This window comes from Diuraphis noxia, unplaced genomic scaffold (genome assembly GCF_037042655.1).
Source record: "Diuraphis noxia isolate RWA-SAM2 unplaced genomic scaffold, SU_Dnox_SAM2 contig0002, whole genome shotgun sequence".
NCBI classification, from domain to species: Eukaryota; Metazoa; Arthropoda; class Insecta; order Hemiptera; family Aphididae; genus Diuraphis; species Diuraphis noxia.
Window position 1 is genome coordinate 962,230 of NW_028301712.1, and position 22,619 is coordinate 984,848.

A 22,619-nucleotide genomic window follows, 5' to 3' on the forward strand; every position below is an offset into this window, starting at 1 on the left:
TTAGATGTAAAATAATGTGAACTTAACGATAAAAATATAAAAAGTATGATTAGTTCAATAAAAATGACTTTAAACGATATTTAGCGGAATTATCACCATTTTTTACCCAATTTTTTCCCAAATTTTTTTTCTTTTTTTTGTATTCACCCAAATGTATTGTAAACACGTGTTTTAGATGTAAAATAATGTGAACTTAACGTTAAAAATATAAAAAGTATGATTAGTTTAATAGAAATGACTTAAGACGATATTTAGCGGATTCATCACCTGTATTTCAAAATTTTTTTACGACCTTTGATATTCACCCAAATGTATTGTAAAGACGTTTTTTAGATGTAAAATAATGTGAACTTAACGATAAAAATATAAAAAGTATGATTAGTTCAATACAAATGACTTTAAACGATATTTAGCGGAATTATCACCATTTTTTACCAAATTTTTTCCCAAATTTTTTTTCTATTTTTTGTATTCACCCAAATGTATTGTAAATACGTGTTTTAGATGTAAAATAATGTGAACTTAACGATAAAAATATAAAAAGTATGATTAGTTCAATACAAATGACTTTAAACGATATTTAGCGGAATTATCACCATTTTTTAGCCAATTTTTTCCCAAATTTTTTTTCTATTTTTTGTATTCACCCAAATGTATTGTAAATACGTGTTTTAGATGTAAAATAATGTGAACTTAACGTTAAAAATATAAAAAGTATGATTAGTTTAATAGAAATGACTTAAGACAATATTTAGCGGATTCATCACCTGTATTTCAAAATTTTTTTACGACCTTTTATATTCACCCAAATGTATTGTAAATACGTGTTTTAGATGTAAAATAATGTGAACTTAACGATAAAAATATAAAAAGTATGATTAGTTCAATACAAATGACTTTAAACGATATTTAGCGGAATTATCACCATTTTTTACCAAATTTTTTCCCAAATTTTTTTTCTATTTTTTGTATTCACCCAAATGTATTGTAAATACGTGTTTTAGATGTAAAATAATGTGAACTTAACGAAAAAAATATAAAAAGTATGATTAGTTCAATACAAATGACTTTAAACGATATTTAGCGGAATTATCACCATTTTTTACCAAATTTTTTTTCTATTTTTTGTATTCACCCAAATGTATTGTAAACACGTGTTTTAGATGTAAAATAATGTGAACTTAACGTTAAAAATATAAAAAGTATGATTAGTTTAATAGAAATGACTTAAGACGATATTTAGCGGATTCATCACCTGTATTTCAAAATTTTTTTACGACCTTTTATATTCACCCAAATGTATTGTAAAGACGTGTTTTAGATGTAAAATAATGTGAACTTAACGATAAAAATATAAAAAGTATGATTAGTTCAATACAAATGACTTTAAACGATATTTAGCGGAATTATCAGCATTTTTTACCAAATTTTTTCCCAAATTTTTTTTCTATTTTTTGTATTCACCCAAATGTATTGTAAACACGTGTTTTAGATGTAAAATAATGTGAACTTAACGTTAAAAATATAAAAAGTATGATTAGTTTAATAGAAATGACTTAAGACGATATTTAGCGGATTCATCACCTGTATTTCAAAATTTTTTTACGACCTTTTATATTCACCCAAATGTATTGTAAAGACGTGTTTTAGATGTAAAATTATGTGAACTTAACGATAAAAATATAAAAAGTATGATTAGTTCAATACAAATGACTTTAAACGATATTTAGCGGAATTATCACCATTTTTTACCAAATTTTTTTTCTATTTTTTGTATTCACCCAAATGTATTGTAAATACGTGTTTTAGATGTAAAATAATGTGAACTTAACGATAAAAATATAAAAAGTATGATTAGTTCAATACAAATGACTTTAAACGTTATTTAGCGGAATTATCACATTTTTTACCCAATTTTTTCCCAAATTTTTTTTCTATTTTTTGTATTCACCCAAATATATTGTAAATACGTGTTTTAGATGTAAAATAATGTGAACTTAACGTTAAAAATATAAAAAGTATGATTAGTTTAATAGAAATTACTTAAGACAATATTTAGCGGATTCATCACCTGTATTTCAAAATTTTTTTACGACCTTTTATATTCACCCAAATGTATTGTAAATACGTGTTTTAGATGTAAAATAATGTGAACTTAACGATAAAAATATAAAAAGTATGATTAGTTCAATACAAATGACTTTAAACGATATTTAGCGGAATTATCACCATTTTTTACCAAATTTTTTCCCAAATTTTTTTTCTATTTTTTGTATTCACCCAAATGTATTGTAAATACGTGTTTTAGATGTAAAATAATGTGAACTTAACGAAAAAAATATAAAAAGTATGATTAGTTCAATACAAATGACTTTAAACGATATTTAGCGGAATTATCACCATTTTTTACCAAATTTTTTTTCTATTTTTTGTATTCACCCAAATGTATTGTAAACACGTGTTTTAGATGTAAAATAATGTGAACTTAACGTTAAAAATATAAAAAGTATGATTAGTTTAATAGAAATGACTTAAGACGATATTTAGCGGATTCATCACCTGTATTTCAAAATTTTTTTACGACCTTTTATATTCACCCAAATGTATTGTAAAGACGTGTTTTAGATGTAAAATAATGTGAACTTAACGATAAAAATATAAAAAGTATGATTAGTTCAATACAAATGACTTTAAACGATATTTAGCGGAATTATCAGCATTTTTTACCCAATTTTTTCCCAAATTTTTTTTCTATTTTTTGTATTCACCCAAATGTATTGTAAACACGTGTTTTAGATGTAAAATAATGTGAACTTAACGTTAAAAATATAAAAAGTATGATTAGTTTAATAGAAATGACTTAAGACGATATTTAGCGGATTCATCACCTGTATTTCAAAATTTTTTTACGACCTTTTATATTCACCCAAATGTATTGTAAAGACGTGTTTTAGATGTAAAATTATGTGAACTTAACGATAAAAATATAAAAAGTATGATTAGTTCAATACAAATGACTTTAAACGATATTTAGCGGAATTATCACCATTTTTTACCAAATTTTTTTTCTATTTTTTATATTCACCCAAATGTATTGTAAATACGTGTTTTAGATGTAAAATAATGTGAACTTAACGATAAAAATATAAAAAGTATGATTAGTTCAATACAAATGACTTTAAACGATATTTAGCGGAATTATCACCATTTTTTACCAAATTTTTTTTCTATTTTTTGTATTCACCCAAATGTATTGTAAACACGTGTTTTAGATGTAAAATAATGTGAACTTAACGTTAAAAATATAAAAAGTATGATTAGTTTAATAGAAATGACTTAAGACGATATTTAGCGGATTCATCACCTGTATTTCAAAATTTTTTTACGACCTTTTATATTCACCCAAATGTATTGTAAAGACGTGTTTTAGATGTAAAATTATGTGAACTTAACGATAAAAATATAAAAAGTATGATTAGTTCAATACAAATGACTTTAAACGATATTTAGCGGAATTATCACCATTTTTTACCAAATTTTTTTTCTATTTTTTGTATTCACCCAAATGTATTGTAAATACGTGTTTTAGATGTAAAATAATGTGAACTTAACGAAAAAAATATAAAAAGTATGATTAGTTCAATACAAATGACTTTAAACGATATTTAGCGGAATTATCACCATTTTTTACCAAATTTTTTTTCTATTTTTTGTATTCACCCAAATGTATTGTAACACGTGTTTTAGATGTAAAATAATGTGAACTAAACATTAAAAATATAAAAAGTATGATTAGTTTAATAGAAATGACTTAAGACGATATTTAGCGGATTCATCACCTGTATTTCAAAATTTTTTTACGACCTTTTATATTCACCCAAATGTATTGTAAAGACGTGTTTTAGATGTAAAATTATGTGAACTTAACGATAAAAATATAAAAAGTATGATTAGTTCAATACAAATGACTTTAAACGATATTTAGCGGAATTATCAACATTTTTTACCAAATTTTTTTTCTATTTTTTGTATTCACCCAAATGTATTGTAAACACGTGTTTTAGATGTAAAATAATGTGAACTTAACGTTAAAAATATAAAAAGTATGATTAGTTTAATAGAAATGACTTAAGACGATATTTAGCGGATTCATCACCTGTATTTCAAAATTTTTTTACGACCTTTTATATTCACCCAAATGTATTGTAAAGACGTGTTTTAGATGTAAAATTATGTGAACTTAACGATAAAAATATAAAAAGTATGATTAGTTCAATACAAATGACTTTAAACGATATTTAGCGGAATTATCACCATTTTTTACCAAATTTTTTTTCTATTTTTTGTATTCACCCAAATGTATTGTAAATACGTGTTTTAGATGTAAAATAATGTGAACTTAACGAAAAAAATATAAAAAGTATGATTAGTTCAATACAAATGACTTTAAACGATATTTAGCGGAATTATCACCATTTTTTACCAAATTTTTTTTCTATTTTTTGTATTCACCCAAATGTATTGTAAACACGTGTTTTAGATGTAAAATAATGTGAACTTAACGTTAAAAATATAAAAAGTATGATTAGTTTAATAGAAATGACTTAAGACGATATTTAGCGGATTCATCACCTGTATTTCAAAATTTTTTTACGACCTTTTATATTCACCCAAATGTATTGTAAAGACGTGTTTTAGATGTAAAATAATGTGAACTTAACGATAAAAATATAAAAAGTATGATTAGTTCAATACAAATGACTTTAAACGATATTTAGCGGAATTATCAGCATTTTTTACCCAATTTTTTCCCAAATTTTTTTTCTATTTTTTGTATTCACCCAAATGTATTGTAAACACGTGTTTTAGATGTAAAATAATGTGAACTTAACGTTAAAAATATAAAAAGTATGATTAGTTTAATAGAAATGACTTAAGACGATATTTAGCGGATTCATCACCTGTATTTCAAAATTTTTTTACGACCTTTTATATTCACCCAAATGTATTGTAAAGACGTGTTTTAGATGTAAAATAATGTGAAATTAACGATAAAAATATAAAAAGTATGATTAATTCAATACAAATGACTTTAAACGATATTTAGCGGAATTATCACCATTTTTTACCCAATTTTTTCCCAAATTTTTTTTCTATTTTTTGTATTCACCCAAATGTATTGTAAATACGTGTTTTAGATGTAAAATAATGTGAACTTAACGATAAAAATATAAAAAGTATGATTAGTTCAATACAAATGACTTTAAACGATATTTAGCGGAATTATCACCATTTTTTACCCAATTTTTTCCCAAATTTTTTTTCTATTTGTTGTATTCACCCAAATGTATTGTAAATACGTGTTTTAGATTGTAAAATAATGTGAACTTAACGATAAAAATATAAAAAGTATGATTAGTTCAATACAAATGACTTTAAACGATATTTAGCGGAATTATCACCATTTTTTACACAATTTTTTCCCAAATTTTTTTTCTATTTTTTGTATTCACCCAAATGTATTGTAAACACGTGTTTTAGATGTAAAATAATGTGAACTTAACGTTAAAAATATAAAAAGTATGATTAGTTTAATAGAAATGACTTAAGACGATATTTAGCGGATTCATCACCTGTATTTCAAAATTTTTTTACGACCTTTTATATTCACCCAAATGTATTGTAAAGACGTGTTTTAGATGTAAAATTATGTGAACTTAACGATAAAAATATAAAAAGTATGATTAGTTCAATACAAATGACTTTAAACGATATTTAGCGGAATTATCACCATTTTTTACCCAATTTTTTCCCAAATTTTTTTTCTATTTTTTGTATTCACCCAAATGTATTGTAAATACGTGTTTTAGATGTAAAATAATGTGAACTTAACGATAAAAATATAAAAAGTATGATTAGTTCAATAAAAATGACTTTAAACGATATTTAGCGGAATTATCACCATTTTTTACCCAATTTTTTCCCAAATTTTTTTTCTATTTTTTGTATTCACCCAAATGTATTGTAAATACGTGTTTTAGATGTAAAATAATGTGAACTTAACGAAAAAAATATAAAAAGTATGATTAGTTCAATACAAATGACTTTAAACGATATTTAGCGGAATTATCACCATTTTTTACCAAATTTTTTTTCTATTTTTTGTATTCACCCAAATGTATTGTAAACACGTGTTTTAGATGTAAAATAATGTGAACTTAACGTTAAAAATATAAAAAGTATGATTAGTTTAATAGAAATGACTTAAGACGATATTTAGCGGATTCATCACCTGTATTTCAAAATTTTTTTACGACCTTTTATATTCACCCAAATGTATTGTAAAGACGTGTTTTAGATGTAAAATAATGTGAACTTAACGATAAAAATATAAAAAGTATGATTAGTTCAATACAAATGACTTTAAACGATATTTAGCGGAATTATCAGCATTTTTTACCCAATTTTTTCCCAAATTTTTTTTCTATTTTTTGTATTCACCCAAATGTATTGTAAACACGTGTTTTAGATGTAAAATAATGTGAACTTAACGTTAAAAATATAAAAAGTATGATTAGTTTAATAGAAATGACTTAAGACGATATTTAGCGGATTCATCACCTGTATTTCAAAATTTTTTTACGACCTTTTATATTCACCCAAATGTATTGTAAAGACGTGTTTTAGATGTAAAATTATGTGAACTTAACGATAAAAATATAAAAAGTATGATTAGTTCAATACAAATGACTTTAAACGATATTTAGCGGAATTATCACCATTTTTTACCAAATTTTTTTTCTATTTTTTGTATTCACCCAAATGTATTGTAAATACGTGTTTTAGATGTAAAATAATGTGAACTTAACGATAAAAATATAAAAAGTATGATTAGTTCAATACAAATGACTTTAAACGTTATTTAGCGGAATTATCACATTTTTTACCCAATTTTTTCCCAAATTTTTTTTCTATTTTTTGTATTCACCCAAATGTATTGTAAATACGTGTTTTAGATGTAAAATAATGTGAACTTAACGTTAAAAATATAAAAAGTATGATTAGTTTAATAGAAATTACTTAAGACAATATTTAGCGGATTCATCACCTGTATTTCAAAATTTTTTTACGACCTTTTATATTCACCCAAATGTATTGTAAATACGTGTTTTAGATGTAAAATAATGTGAACTTAACGATAAAAATATAAAAAGTATGATTAGTTCAATACAAATGACTTTAAACGATATTTAGCGGAATTATCACCATTTTTTACCAAATTTTTTCCCAAATTTTTTTTCTATTTTTTGTATTCACCCAAATGTATTGTAATTACGTGTTTTAGATGTAAAATAATGTGAACTTAACGAAAAAAATATAAAAAGTATGATTACTTCAATACAAATGACTTTAAACGATATTTAGCGGAATTATCACCATTTCTTACCAAATTTTTTTTCTATTTTTTGTATTCACCCAAATGTATTGTAAACACGTGTTTTAGATGTAAAATAATGTGAACTTAACGTTAAAAATATAAAAAGTATGATTAGTTTAATAGAAATGACTTAAGACGATATTTAGCGGATTCATCACCTGTATTTCAAAATTTTTTTACGACCTTTTATATTCACCCAAATGTATTGTAAAGACGTGTTTTAGATGTAAAATAATGTGAACTTAACGATAAAAATATAAAAAGTATGATTAGTTCAATACAAATGACTTTAAACGATATTTAGCGGAATTATCAGCATTTTTTACCCAATTTTTTCCCAAATTTTTTTTCTATTTTTTGTATTCACCCAAATGTATTGTAAACACGTGTTTTAGATGTAAAATAATGTGAACTTAACGTTAAAAATATAAAAAGTATGATTAGTTTAATAGAAATGACTTAAGACGATATTTAGCGGATTCATCACCTGTATTTCAAAATTTTTTTACGACCTTTTATATTCACCCAAATGTATTGTAAAGACGTGTTTTAGATGTAAAATTATGTGAACTTAACGATAAAAATATAAAAAGTATGATTAGTTCAATACAAATGACTTTAAACGATATTTAGCGGAATTATCACCATTTTTTACCAAATTTTTTTTCTATTTTTTATATTCACCCAAATGTATTGTAAATACGTGTTTTAGATGTAAAATAATGTGAACTTAACGATAAAAATATAAAAAGTATGATTAGTTCAATACAAATGACTTTAAACGATATTTAGCGGAATTATCACCATTTTTTACCCAATTTTTTCCCAAATTTTTTTTCTATTTTTTGTATTCACCCAAATGTATTTTAAACACGTGTTTTAGATGTAAAATAATGTGAACTTAACGTTAAAAATATAAAAAGTATGATTAGTTTAATAGAAATGACTTAAGACGATATTTAGCGGATTCATCACCTGTATTTCAAAATTTTTTTACGACCTTTTATATTCACCCAAATGTATTGTAAAGACGTGTTTTAGATGTAAAATTATGTGAACTTAACGATAAAAATATAAAAAGTATGATTAGTTCAATACAAATGACTTTAAACGATATTTAGCGGAATTATCACCATTTTTTACCAAATTTTTTTTCTATTTTTTGTATTCACCCAAATGTATTGTAAATACGTGTTTTAGATGTAAAATAATGTGAACTTAACGATAAAAATATAAAAAGTATGATTAGTTCAATACAAATGACTTTAAACGATATTTAGCGGAATTATCACCATTTTTTACCCAATTTTTTCCCAAATTTTTTTTCTATTTGTTGTATTCACCCAAATGTATTGTAAATACGTGTTTTAGATTGTAAAATAATGTGAACTTAACGATAAAAATATAAAAAGTATGATTAGTTCAATACAAATGACTTTAAACGATATTTAGCGGAATTATCACCATTTTTTACACAATTTTTTCCCAAATTTTTTTTCTATTTTTTGTATTCACCCAAATGTATTGTAAACACGTGTTTTAGATGTAAAATAATGTGAACTTAACGTTAAAAATATAAAAAGTATGATTAGTTTAATAGAAATGACTTAAGACGATATTTAGCGGATTCATCACCTGTATTTCAAAATTTTTTTACGACCTTTTATATTCACCCAAATGTATTGTAAAGACGTGTTTTAGATGTAAAATTATGTGAACTTAACGATAAAAATATAAAAAGTATGATTAGTTCAATACAAATGACTTTAAACGATATTTAGCGGAATTATCACCATTTTTTACCCAATTTTTTCCCAAATTTTTTTTCTATTTTTTGTATTCACCCAAATGTATTGTAAATACGTGTTTTAGATGTAAAATAATGTGAACTTAACGATAAAAATATAAAAAGTATGATTAGTTCAATAAAAATGACTTTAAACGATATTTAGCGGAATTATCACCATTTTTTACCCAATTTTTTCCCAAATTTTTTTTCTATTTTTTGTATTCACCCAAATGTATTGTAAATACGTGTTTTAGATGTAAAATAATGTGAACTTAACGAAAAAAATATAAAAAGTATGATTAGTTCAATACAAATGACTTTAAACGATATTTAGCGGAATTATCACCATTTTTTACCAAATTTTTTTTCTATTTTTTGTATTCACCCAAATGTATTGTAAACACGTGTTTTAGATGTAAAATAATGTGAACTTAACGTTAAAAATATAAAAAGTATGATTAGTTTAATAGAAATGACTTAAGACGATATTTAGCGGATTCATCACCTGTATTTCAAAATTTTTTTACGACCTTTTATATTCACCCAAATGTATTGTAAAGACGTGTTTTAGATGTAAAATAATGTGAACTTAACGATAAAAATATAAAAAGTATGATTAGTTCAATACAAATGACTTTAAACGATATTTAGCGGAATTATCAGCATTTTTTACCCAATTTTTTCCCAAATTTTTTTTCTATTTTTTGTATTCACCCAAATGTATTGTAAACACGTGTTTTAGATGTAAAATAATGTGAACTTAACGTTAAAAATATAAAAAGTATGATTAGTTTAATAGAAATGACTTAAGACGATATTTAGCGGATTCATCACCTGTATTTCAAAATTTTTTTACGACCTTTTATATTCACCCAAATGTATTGTAAAGACGTGTTTTAGATGTAAAATTATGTGAACTTAACGATAAAAATATAAAAAGTATGATTAGTTCAATACAAATGACTTTAAACGATATTTAGCGGAATTATCACCATTTTTTACCAAATTTTTTTTCTATTTTTTGTATTCACCCAAATGTATTGTAAATACGTGTTTTAGATGTAAAATAATGTGAACTTAACGATAAAAATATAAAAAGTATGATTAGTTCAATACAAATGACTTTAAACGTTATTTAGCGGAATTATCACATTTTTTACCCAATTTTTTCCCAAATTTTTTTTCTATTTTTTGTATTCACCCAAATGTATTGTAAATACGTGTTTTAGATGTAAAATAATGTGAACTTAACGTTAAAAATATAAAAAGTATGATTAGTTTAATAGAAATTACTTAAGACAATATTTAGCGGATTCATCACCTGTATTTCAAAATTTTTTTACGACCTTTTATATTCACCCAAATGTATTGTAAATACGTGTTTTAGATGTAAAATAATGTGAACTTAACGATAAAAATATAAAAAGTATGATTAGTTCAATACAAATGACTTTAAACGATATTTAGCGGAATTATCACCATTTTTTACCAAATTTTTTCCCAAATTTTTTTTCTATTTTTTGTATTCACCCAAATGTATTGTAATTACGTGTTTTAGATGTAAAATAATGTGAACTTAACGAAAAAAATATAAAAAGTATGATTAGTTCAATACAAATGACTTTAAACGATATTTAGCGGAATTATCACCATTTTTTACCAAATTTTTTTTCTATTTTTTGTATTCACCCAAATGTATTGTAAACACGTGTTTTAGATGTAAAATAATGTGAACTTAACGTTAAAAATATAAAAAGTATGATTAGTTTAATAGAAATGACTTAAGACGATATTTAGCGGATTCATCACCTGTATTTCAAAATTTTTTTACGACCTTTTATATTCACCCAAATGTATTGTAAAGACGTGTTTTAGATGTAAAATAATGTGAACTTAACGATAAAAATATAAAAAGTATGATTAGTTCAATACAAATGACTTTAAACGATATTTAGCGGAATTATCAGCATTTTTTACCCAATTTTTTCCCAAATTTTTTTTCTATTTTTTGTATTCACCCAAATGTATTGTAAACACGTGTTTTAGATGTAAAATAATGTGAACTTAACGTTAAAAATATAAAAAGTATGATTAGTTTAATAGAAATGACTTAAGACGATATTTAGCGGATTCATCACCTGTATTTCAAAATTTTTTTACGACCTTTTATATTCACCCAAATGTATTGTAAAGACGTGTTTTAGATGTAAAATTATGTGAACTTAACGATAAAAATATAAAAAGTATGATTAGTTCAATACAAATGACTTTAAACGATATTTAGCGGAATTATCACCATTTTTTACCAAATTTTTTTTCTATTTTTTATATTCACCCAAATGTATTGTAAATACGTGTTTTAGATGTAAAATAATGTGAACTTAACGATAAAAATATAAAAAGTATGATTAGTTCAATACAAATGACTTTAAACGATATTTAGCGGAATTATCACCATTTTTTACCCAATTTTTTCCCAAATTTTTTTTCTATTTTTTGTATTCACCCAAATGTATTTTAAACACGTGTTTTAGATGTAAAATAATGTGAACTTAACGTTAAAAATATAAAAAGTATGATTAGTTTAATAGAAATGACTTAAGACGATATTTAGCGGATTCATCACCTGTATTTCAAAATTTTTTTACGACCTTTTATATTCACCCAAATGTATTGTAAAGACGTGTTTTAGATGTAAAATTATGTGAACTTAACGATAAAAATATAAAAAGTATGATTAGTTCAATACAAATGACTTTAAACGATATTTAGCGGAATTATCACCATTTTTTACCAAATTTTTTTTCTATTTTTTGTATTCACCCAAATGTATTGTAAATACGTGTTTTAGATGTAAAATAATGTGAACTTAACGAAAAAAATATAAAAAGTATGATTAGTTCAATACAAATGACTTTAAACGATATTTAGCGGAATTATCACCATTTTTTACCAAATTTTTTTTCTATTTTTTGTATTCACCCAAATGTATTGTAAACACGTGTTTTAGATGTAAAATAATGTGAACTAAACATTAAAAATATAAAAAGTATGATTAGTTTAATAGAAATGACTTAAGACGATATTTAGCGGATTCATCACCTGTATTTCAAAATTTTTTTACGACCTTTTATATTCACCCAAATGTATTGTAAAGACGTGTTTTAGATGTAAAATTATGTGAACTTAACGATAAAAATATAAAAAGTATGATTAGTTCAATACAAATGACTTTAAACGATATTTAGCGGAATTATCACCATTTTTTACCAAATTTTTTTTCTATTTTTTGTATTCACCCAAATGTATTGTAAATACGTGTTTTAGATGTAAAATAATGTGAACTTAACGATAAAAATATAAAAAGTATGATTAGTTCAATACAAATGACTTTAAACGATATTTAGCGGAATTATCACCATTTTTTACCCAATTTTTTCCCAAATTTTTTTTCTATTTTTTGTATTCACCCAAATGTATTGTAAACACGTGTTTTAGATGTAAAATAATGTGAACTTAACGTTAAAAATATAAAAAGTATGATTAGTTTAATAGAAATGACTTAAGACGATATTTAGCGGATTCATCACCTGTATTTCAAAATTTTTTTACGACCTTTTATATTCACCCAAATGTATTGTAAAGACGTGTTTTAGATGTAAAATTATGTGAACTTAACGATAAAAATATAAAAAGTATGATTAGTTCAATACAAATGACTTTAAACGATATTTAGCGGAATTATCACCATTTTTTACCAAATTTTTTTTCTATTTTTTGTATTCACCCAAATGTATTGTAAATACGTGTTTTAGATGTAAAATAATGTGAACTTAACGAAAAAAATATAAAAAGTATGATTACTTCAATACAAATGACTTTAAACGATATTTAGCGGAATTATCACCATTTTTTACCAAATTTTTTTTCTATTTTTTGTATTCACCCAAATGTATTGTAAACACGTGTTTTAGATGTAAAATAATGTGAACTTAACGTTAAAAATATAAAAAGTATGATTAGTTTAATAGAAATGACTTAAGACGATATTTAGCGGATTCATCACCTGTATTTCAAAATTTTTTTACGACCTTTTATATTCACCCAAATGTATTGTAAAGACGTGTTTTAGATGTAAAATAATGTGAACTTAACGATAAAAATATAAAAAGTATGATTAGTTCAATACAAATGACTTTAAACGATATTTAGCGGAATTATCAGCATTTTTTACCCAATTTTTTCCCAAATTTTTTTTCTATTTTTTGTATTCACCCAAATGTATTGTAAACACGTGTTTTAGATGTAAAATAATGTGAACTTAACGTTAAAAATATAAAAAGTATGATTAGTTTAATAGAAATGACTTAAGACGATATTTAGCGGATTCATCACCTGTATTTCAAAATTTTTTTACGACCTTTTATATTCACCCAAATGTATTGTAAAGACGTGTTTTAGATGTAAAATAATGTGAAATTAACGATAAAAATATAAAAAGTATGATTAGTTCAATACAAATGACTTTAAACGATATTTAGCGGAATTATCACCATTTTTTACCCAATTTTTTCCCAAATTTTTTTTCTATTTTTTGTATTCACCCAAATGTATTGTAAATACGTGTTTTAGATGTAAAATAATGTGAACTTAACGATAAAAATATAAAAAGTATGATTAGTTCAATACAAATGACTTTAAACGATATTTAGCGGAATTATCACCATTTTTTACCCAATTTTTTCCCAAATTTTTTTTCTATTTTTTGTATTCACCCAAATGTATTGTAAATACGTGTTTTAGATTGTAAAATAATGTGAACTTAACGATAAAAATATAAAAAGTATGATTAGTTCAATACAAATGACTTTAAACGATATTTAGCGGAATTATCACCATTTTTTACACAATTTTTTCCCAAATTTTTTTTCTATTTTTTGTATTCACCCAAATGTATTGTAAACACGTGTTTTAGATGTAAAATAATGTGAACTTAACGTTAAAAATATAAAAAGTATGATTAGTTTAATAGAAATGACTTAAGACGATATTTAGCGGATTCATCACCTGTATTTCAAAATTTTTTTACGACCTTTTATATTCACCCAAATGTATTGTAAAGACGTGTTTTAGATGTAAAATTATGTGAACTTAACGATAAAAATATAAAAAGTATGATTAGTTCAATACAAATGACTTTAAACGATATTTAGCGGAATTATCACCATTTTTTACCCAATTTTTTCCCAAATTTTTTTTCTATTTTTTGTATTCACCCAAATGTATTGTAAATACGTGTATTAGATGTAAAATAATGTGAACTTAACGTTAAAAAAATAAAAAGTATGAATAGTTTAATAGAAATGACTTAAGACGATATTTAGCGGATTCATCACCTGTATTTCAAAATTTTTTTACGACTTTTTATATTCACCCAAATGTATTGTAAATACGTGTTTTAGATGTAAAATAATGTGAACTTAACGATAAAAATATAAAAAGTATGATAAGTTCAATACAAATGACTTTAAACGATATTTAGCGGAATTATCACCATTTTTTACCAAATTTTTTCCCAAATTTTTTTTCTATTTTTTGTATTCACCCAAATGTATTGTAAATACGTGTTTTAGATGTAAAATAATGTGAACTTAACGATAAAAATATAAAAAGTATGATTAGTTCAATAAAAATGACTTTAAACGATATTTAGCGGAATTATCACCATTTTTTACCCAATTTTTTCCCAAATTTTTTTTCTTTTTTTTGTATTCACCCAAATGTATTGTAAACACGTGTTTTAGATGTAAAATAATGTGAACTTAACGTTAAAAATATAAAAAGTATGATTAGTTTAATAGAAATGACTTAAGACGATATTTAGCGGATTCATCACCTGTATTTCAAAATTTTTTTACGACCTTTTATATTCACTCAAATGTATTGTAAAGACGTTTTTTAGATGTAAAATAATGTGAACTTAACGATAAAAATATAAAAAGTATGATTAGTTCAATACAAATGACTTTAAACGATATTTAGCGGAATTATCACCATTTTTTACCAAATTTTTTCCCAAATTTTTTTTCTATTTTTTGTATTCACCCAAATGTATTGTAAATACGTGTTTTAGATGTAAAATAATGTGAACTTAACGATAAAAATATAAAAAGTATGATTAGTTCAATACAAATGACTTTAAACGATATTTAGCGGAATTATCGCATTTTTTACCCAATTTTTTCCCAAATTTTTTTTCTATTTTTTGTATTCACCCAAATGTATTGTAAATACGTGTTTTAGATGTAAAATAATGTGAACTTAACGTTAAAAATATAAAAAGTATGATTAGTTTAATAGAAATGACTTAAGACAATATTTAGCGGATTCATCACCTGTATTTCAAAATTTTTTTACGACCTTTTATATTCACCCAAATGTATTGTAAATACGTGTTTTAGATGTAAAATAATGTGAACTTAACGATAAAAATATAAAAAGTATGATTAGTTCAATACAAATGACTTTAAACGATATTTAGCGGAATTATCACCATTTTTTACCAAATTTTTTCCCAAATTTTTTTTCTATTTTTTGTATTCACCCAAATGTATTGTAAATACGTGTTTTAGATGTAAAATAATGTGAACTTAACGAAAAAAATATAAAAAGTATGATTAGTTCAATACAAATGACTTTAAACGATATTTAGCGGAATTATCACCATTTTTTACCAAATTTTTTTTCTATTTTTTGTATTCACCCAAATGTATTGTAAACACGTGTTTTAGATGTAAAATAATGTGAACTTAACGAAAAAAATATAAAAAGTATGATTAGTTCAATACAAATGACTTTAATCGATATTTAGCGGAATTATCACCATTTTTTACCAAATTTTTTTTCTATTTTTTGTATTCACCCAAATGTATTGTAAATACGTGTTTTAGATGTAAAATAATGTGAACTTAACGATAAAAATATAAAAAGTATGATTAGTTCAATACAAATGACATTAAACGATATTTAGCGGAATTATCGCATTTTTTACCCAATTTTTTCCCAAATTTTTTTTCTATTTTTTGTATTCACCCAAATGTATTGTAAATACGTGTTTTAGATGTAAAATAATGTGAACTTAACGAAAAAAATATAAAAAGTATGATTAGTTCAATACAAATGACTTTAAACGATATTTAACGGAATTATCACCATTTTTTACCAAATTTTTTTTCTATTTTTTGTATTCACCCAAATGTATTGTAAACACGTGTTTTAGATGTAAAATAATGTGAACTTAACGAAAAAAATATAAAAAGTATGATTAGTTCAATACAAATGACTTTAAACGATATTTAGCGGAATTATCACCATTTTTTACCAAATTTTTTTTCTATTTTTTGTATTCACCCAAATGTATTGTAAATACGTGTTTTAGATGTAAAATAATGTGAACTTAACGATAAAAATATAAAAAGTATGATTAGTTCAATACAAATGACTTTAAACGATATTTAGCGGAATTATCGCATTTTTTACCCAATTTTTTCCCAAATTTTTTTTCTATTTTTTGTATTCACCCAAATGTATTGTAAATACGTGTTTTAGATGTAAAATAATGTGAACTTAACGTTAAAAATATAAAAAGTATGATTAGTTTAATAGAAATGACTTAAGACAATATTTAGCGGATTCATCACCTGTATTTCAAAATTTTTTTACGACCTTTTATATTCACCCAAATGTATTGTAAATACGTGTTTTAGATGTAAAATAATGTGAACTTAACGATAAAAATATAAAAAGTATGATTAGTTCAATACAAATGACTTTAAACGATATTTAGCGGAATTATCACCATTTTTTACCAAATTTTTTCCCAAATTTTTTTTCTATTTTTTGTATTCACCCAAATGTATTGTAAATACGTGTTTTAGATGTAAAATAATGTGAACTTAACGAAAAAAATATAAAAAGTATGATTAGTTCAATACAAATGACTTTAAACGATATTTAGCGGAATTATCACCATTTTTTACCAAATTTTTTTTCTATTTTTTGTATTCACCCAAATGTATTGTAAACACGTGTTTTAGATGTAAAATAATGTGAACTTAACGTTAAAAATATAAAAAGTATGATTAGTTTAATAGAAATGACTTAAGACGATATTTAGCGGATTCATCACCTGTATTTCAAAATTTTTTTACGACCTTTTATATTCACCCAAATGTATTGTAAAGACGTGTTTTAGATGTAAAATAATGTGAACTTAACGATAAAAATATAAAAAGTATGATTAGTTCAATACAAATGACTTTAAACGATATTTAGTGGAATTATCAGCATTTTTTACCCAATTTTTTCCCAAATTTTTTTTCTATTTTTTGTATTCACCCAAATGTATTGTAAACACGTGTTTTAGATGTAAAATAATGTGAACTTAACGTTAAAAATATAAAAAGTATGATTAGTTTAATAGAAATGACTTAAGACGATATTTAGCGGATTCATCACCTGTATTTCAAAATTTTTTTACGACCTTTTATATTCACCCAAATGTATTGTAAAGACGTGTTTTAGATGTAAAATTATGTGAACTTAACGATAAAAATATAAAAAGTATGATTAGTTCAATACAAATGACTTTAAACGATATTTAGTGGAATTATCACCATTTTTTACCAAATTTTTTTTCTATTTTTTATATTCACCCAAATGTATTGTAAATACGTGTTTTAGATGTAAAATAATGTGAACTTAACGATAAAAATATAAAAAGTATGATTAGTTCAATACAAATGACTTTAAACGATATTTAGCGGAATTATCACCATTTTTTACCCAATTTTTTCCCAAATTTTTTTTCTATTTTTTGTATTCACCCAAATGTATTGTAAACACGTGTTTTAGATGTAAAATAATGTGAACTTAACGTTAAAAATATAAAAAGTATGATTAGTTTAATAGAAATGACTTAAGACGATATTTAGCGGATTCATCACCTGTATTTCAAAATTTTTTTACGACCTTTTATATTCACCCAAATGTATTGTAAAGACGTGTTTTAGATGTAAAATTATGTGAACTTAACGATGAAAATATAAAAAGTATGATTAGTTCAATACAAATGACTTTAAACGATATTTAGCGGAATTATCACCATTTTTTCCCAAATTTTTTTTCTATTTTTTGTATTCAACCAAATGTATTGTAAAGACGTGTTTTAGATGTAAAATAATGTGAACTTAACGATAAAAATATAAAAAGTATGATTAGTTCAATACAAATGACTTTAAACGATATTTAGCGGAATTATCACCATTTTTTACCAAATTTTTTTTCTATTTTTTGTATTCACCCAAATGTATTGTAAACACGTGTTTTAGATGTAAAATAATGTGAACTAAACATTAAAAATATAAAAAGTATGATTAGTTTAATAGAAATGACTTAAGACGATATTTAGCGGATTCATCACCTGTATTTCAAAATTTTTTTACGACCTTTTATATTCACCCAAATGTATTGTAAAGACGTGTTTTAGATGTAAAATTATGTGAACTTAACGATAAAAATATAAAAAGTATGATTAGTTCAATACAAATGACTTTAAACGATATTTAGCGGAATTATCACCATTTTTTACCAAATTTTTTTTCTATTTTTTGTATTCACCCAAATGTATTGTAAACACGTGTTTTAGATGTAAAATAATGTGAACTTAACGTTAAAAATATAAAAAGTATGATTAGTTTAATAGAAATGACTTAAGACGATATTTAGCGGATTCATCACCTGTATTTCAAAATTTTTTTACGACCTTTTATATTCACCCAAATGTATTGTAAATACGTGTTTTAGATGTAAAATAATGTGAACTTAACGTTAAAAATATAAAAAGTATGATTAGTTTAATAGAAATGACTTAAGACGATATTTAGCGGATTCATCACCTGTATTTCAAAATTTTTTTACGACCTTTTATATTCACCCAAATGTATTGTAAATACGTGTTTTTGATGTAAAATAATGTGAACTTAACGATAAAAATATAAAAAGTATGATTAGTTCAATACAAATGACTTTAAACGATATTTAGCGGAATTATCACCATTTTTTACCATTTTTTTTCCCAAATTTTTTTTCTATTTTTTGTATTCACCCAAATGTATTGTAAATACGTGTTTTAGATGTAAAATAATGTGAACTTAACGATAAAAATATAAAAAGTATGATTAGTTCAATACAAATGACTTTAAACGATATTTAGCGGAATTATCACCATTTTTTACCAAATTTTTTCCCAAATTTTTTTTCTATTTTTTGTATTCACCCAAATGTATTGTAAATACGTGTTTTAGATGTTAAATAATGTGAACTTAACGATAAAAATATAAAAAGTATGATTAGTTCAATACAAATGACTTTAAACGATATTTAGCGGAATTATCACCATTTTTTACCCAATTTTTTCCCAAATTTTTTTTCTATTTTTTGTATTCACCCAAATGTATTGAAAATACGTGTTTTAGATGTAAAATAATGTGAACTTAACGATAAAAATATAAAAAGTATGATTAGTTCAATACAAATGACTTTAAACGATATTTAGCGGAATTATCACCATTTTTTACCAAATTTTTTTTCTATTTTTTGTATTCACCCAAATGTATTGTAAACACGTGTTTTAGATGTAAAATAATGTGAACTTAACGAAAAAAATATAAAAAGTATGATTAGTTCAATACAAATGACTTTAAACGATATTTAGCGGAATTATCACCATTTTTTACCAAATTTTTTTTCTATTTTTTGTATTCACCCAAATGTATTGTAAATACGTGTTTTAGATGTAAAATAATGTGAACTTAACGATAAAAATATAAAAAGTATGATTAGTTCAATACAAATGACTTTAAACGATATTTAGCGGAATTATCACCATTTTTTACCAAATTTTTTCCCAAATTTTTTTTCTATTTTTTGTATTCACCCAAATGTATTGTAAATACGTGTTTTAGATGTTAAATAATGTGAACTTAACGATAAAAATATAAAAAGTATGATTAGTTCAATACAAATGACTTTAAACGATATTTAGCGGAATTATCACCATTTTTTACCAAATTTTTTTTCTATTTTTTGTATTCACCCAAATGTATTGTAAACACGTGTTTTAGATGTAAAATAATGTGAACTTAACGTTAAAAATATAAAAAGTATGATTAGTTTAATAGAAATGACTTAAGACGATATTTAGCGGATTCATCACCTGTATTTCTAAATTTTTTTACGACCTTTTATATTCACCCAAATGTATTGTAAAGATGTGTTTTAGATGTAAAATTATGTGAACTTAACGATAAAAATATAAAAAGTATGATTAGTTCAATACAAATGACTTTAAACGATATTTAGCGGAATTATCACCATTTTTTACCCAATTTTTTCCCAAATTTTTTTTCTATTTTTTGTATTCACCCAAATGTATTGTAAATACGTGTTTTAGATGTAAAATAATGTGAACTTAACGATAAAAATATAAAAAGTATGATTAGTTCAATACAAATGACTTTAAACGATATTTAGCGGAATTATCACCATTTTTTACCAAATTTTTTTTCTATTTTTTGTATTCACCCAAATGTATTGTAAACACGTGTTTTAGATGTAAAATAATGTGAACTTAACGAAAAAAATATAAAAAGTATGATTAGTTCAATACAAATGACTTTAAACGATATTTAGCGGAATTATCACCATTTTTTACCAAATTTTTTTTCTATTTTTTGTATTCACCCAAATGTATTGTAAATACGTGTTTTAGATGTAAAATAATGTGAACTTAACGATAAAAATATAAAAAGTATGATTAGTTCAATACAAATGACTTTAAACGATATTTAGCGGAATTATCGCATTTTTTACCCAATTTTTTCCCAAATTTTTTTTCTATTTTTTGTATTCACCCAAATGTATTGTAAATACGTGTTTTAGATGTAAAATAATGTGAACTTAACGTTAAAAATATAAAAAGTATGATTAGTTTAATAGAAATGACTTAAGACAATATTTAGCGGATTCATCACCTGTATTTCAAAATTTTTTTACGACCTTTTATATTCACCCAAATGTATTGTAAATACGTGTTTTAGATGTAAAATAATGTGAACTTAACGATAAAAATATAAAAAGTATGATTAGTTCAATACAAATGACTTTAAACGATATTTAGCGGAATTATCACCATTTTTTACCAAATTTTTTTTCTATTTTTTGTATTCACCCAAATGTATTGTAAACACGTGTTTTAGATGTAAAATAATGTGAACTTAACGTTAAAAATATAAAAAGTATGATTAGTTTAATAGAAATGACTTAAGACGATATTTAGCGGATTCATCACCTGTATTTCAAAATTTTTTTACGACCTTTTATATTCACCCAAATGTATTGTAAAGACGTGTTTTAGATGTAAAATAATGTGAACTTAACGATAAAAATATAAAAAGTATGATTAGTTCAATACAAATGACTTTAAACGATATTTAGTGGAATTATCAGCATTTTTTACCCAATTTTTTCCCAAATTTTTTTTCTATTTTTTGTATTCACCCAAATGTATTGTAAACACGTGTTTTAGATGTAAAATAATGTGAACTTAACGTTAAAAATATAAAAAGTATGATTAGTTTAATAGAAATGACTTAAGACGATATTTAGCGGATTCATCACCTGTATTTCAAAATTTTTTTACGACCTTTTATATTCACCCAAATGTATTGTAAAGACGTGTTTTAGATGTAAAATTATGTGAACTTAACGATAAAAATATAAAAAGTATGATTAGTTCAATACAAATGACTTTAAACGATATTTAGCGGAATTATCACCATTTTTTACCAAATTTTTTTTCTATTTTTTGTATTCACCCAAATGTATTGTAAACACGTGTTTTAGATGTAAAATAATGTGAACTTAACGTTAAAAATATAAAAAGTATGATTAGTTTAATAGAAATGACTTAAGACGATATTTAGCGGATTCATCACCTGTATTTCAAAATTTTTTTACGACCTTTTATATTCACCCAAATGTATTGTAAATACGTGTTTTAGATGTAAAATAATGTGAACTTAACGTTAAAAATATAAAATTATGATTAGTTTAATAGAAATGACTTAAGACGATATTTAGCGGATTCATCACCTGTATTTCAAAATTTTTTTACGACCTTTTATATTCACCCAAATGTATTGTAAATACGTGTTTTTGATGTAAAATAATGTGAACTTAACGATAAAAATATAAAAAGTATGATTAGTTCAATACAAATGACTTTAAACGATATTTAGCGGAATTATCACCATTTTTTACCATATTTTTTCC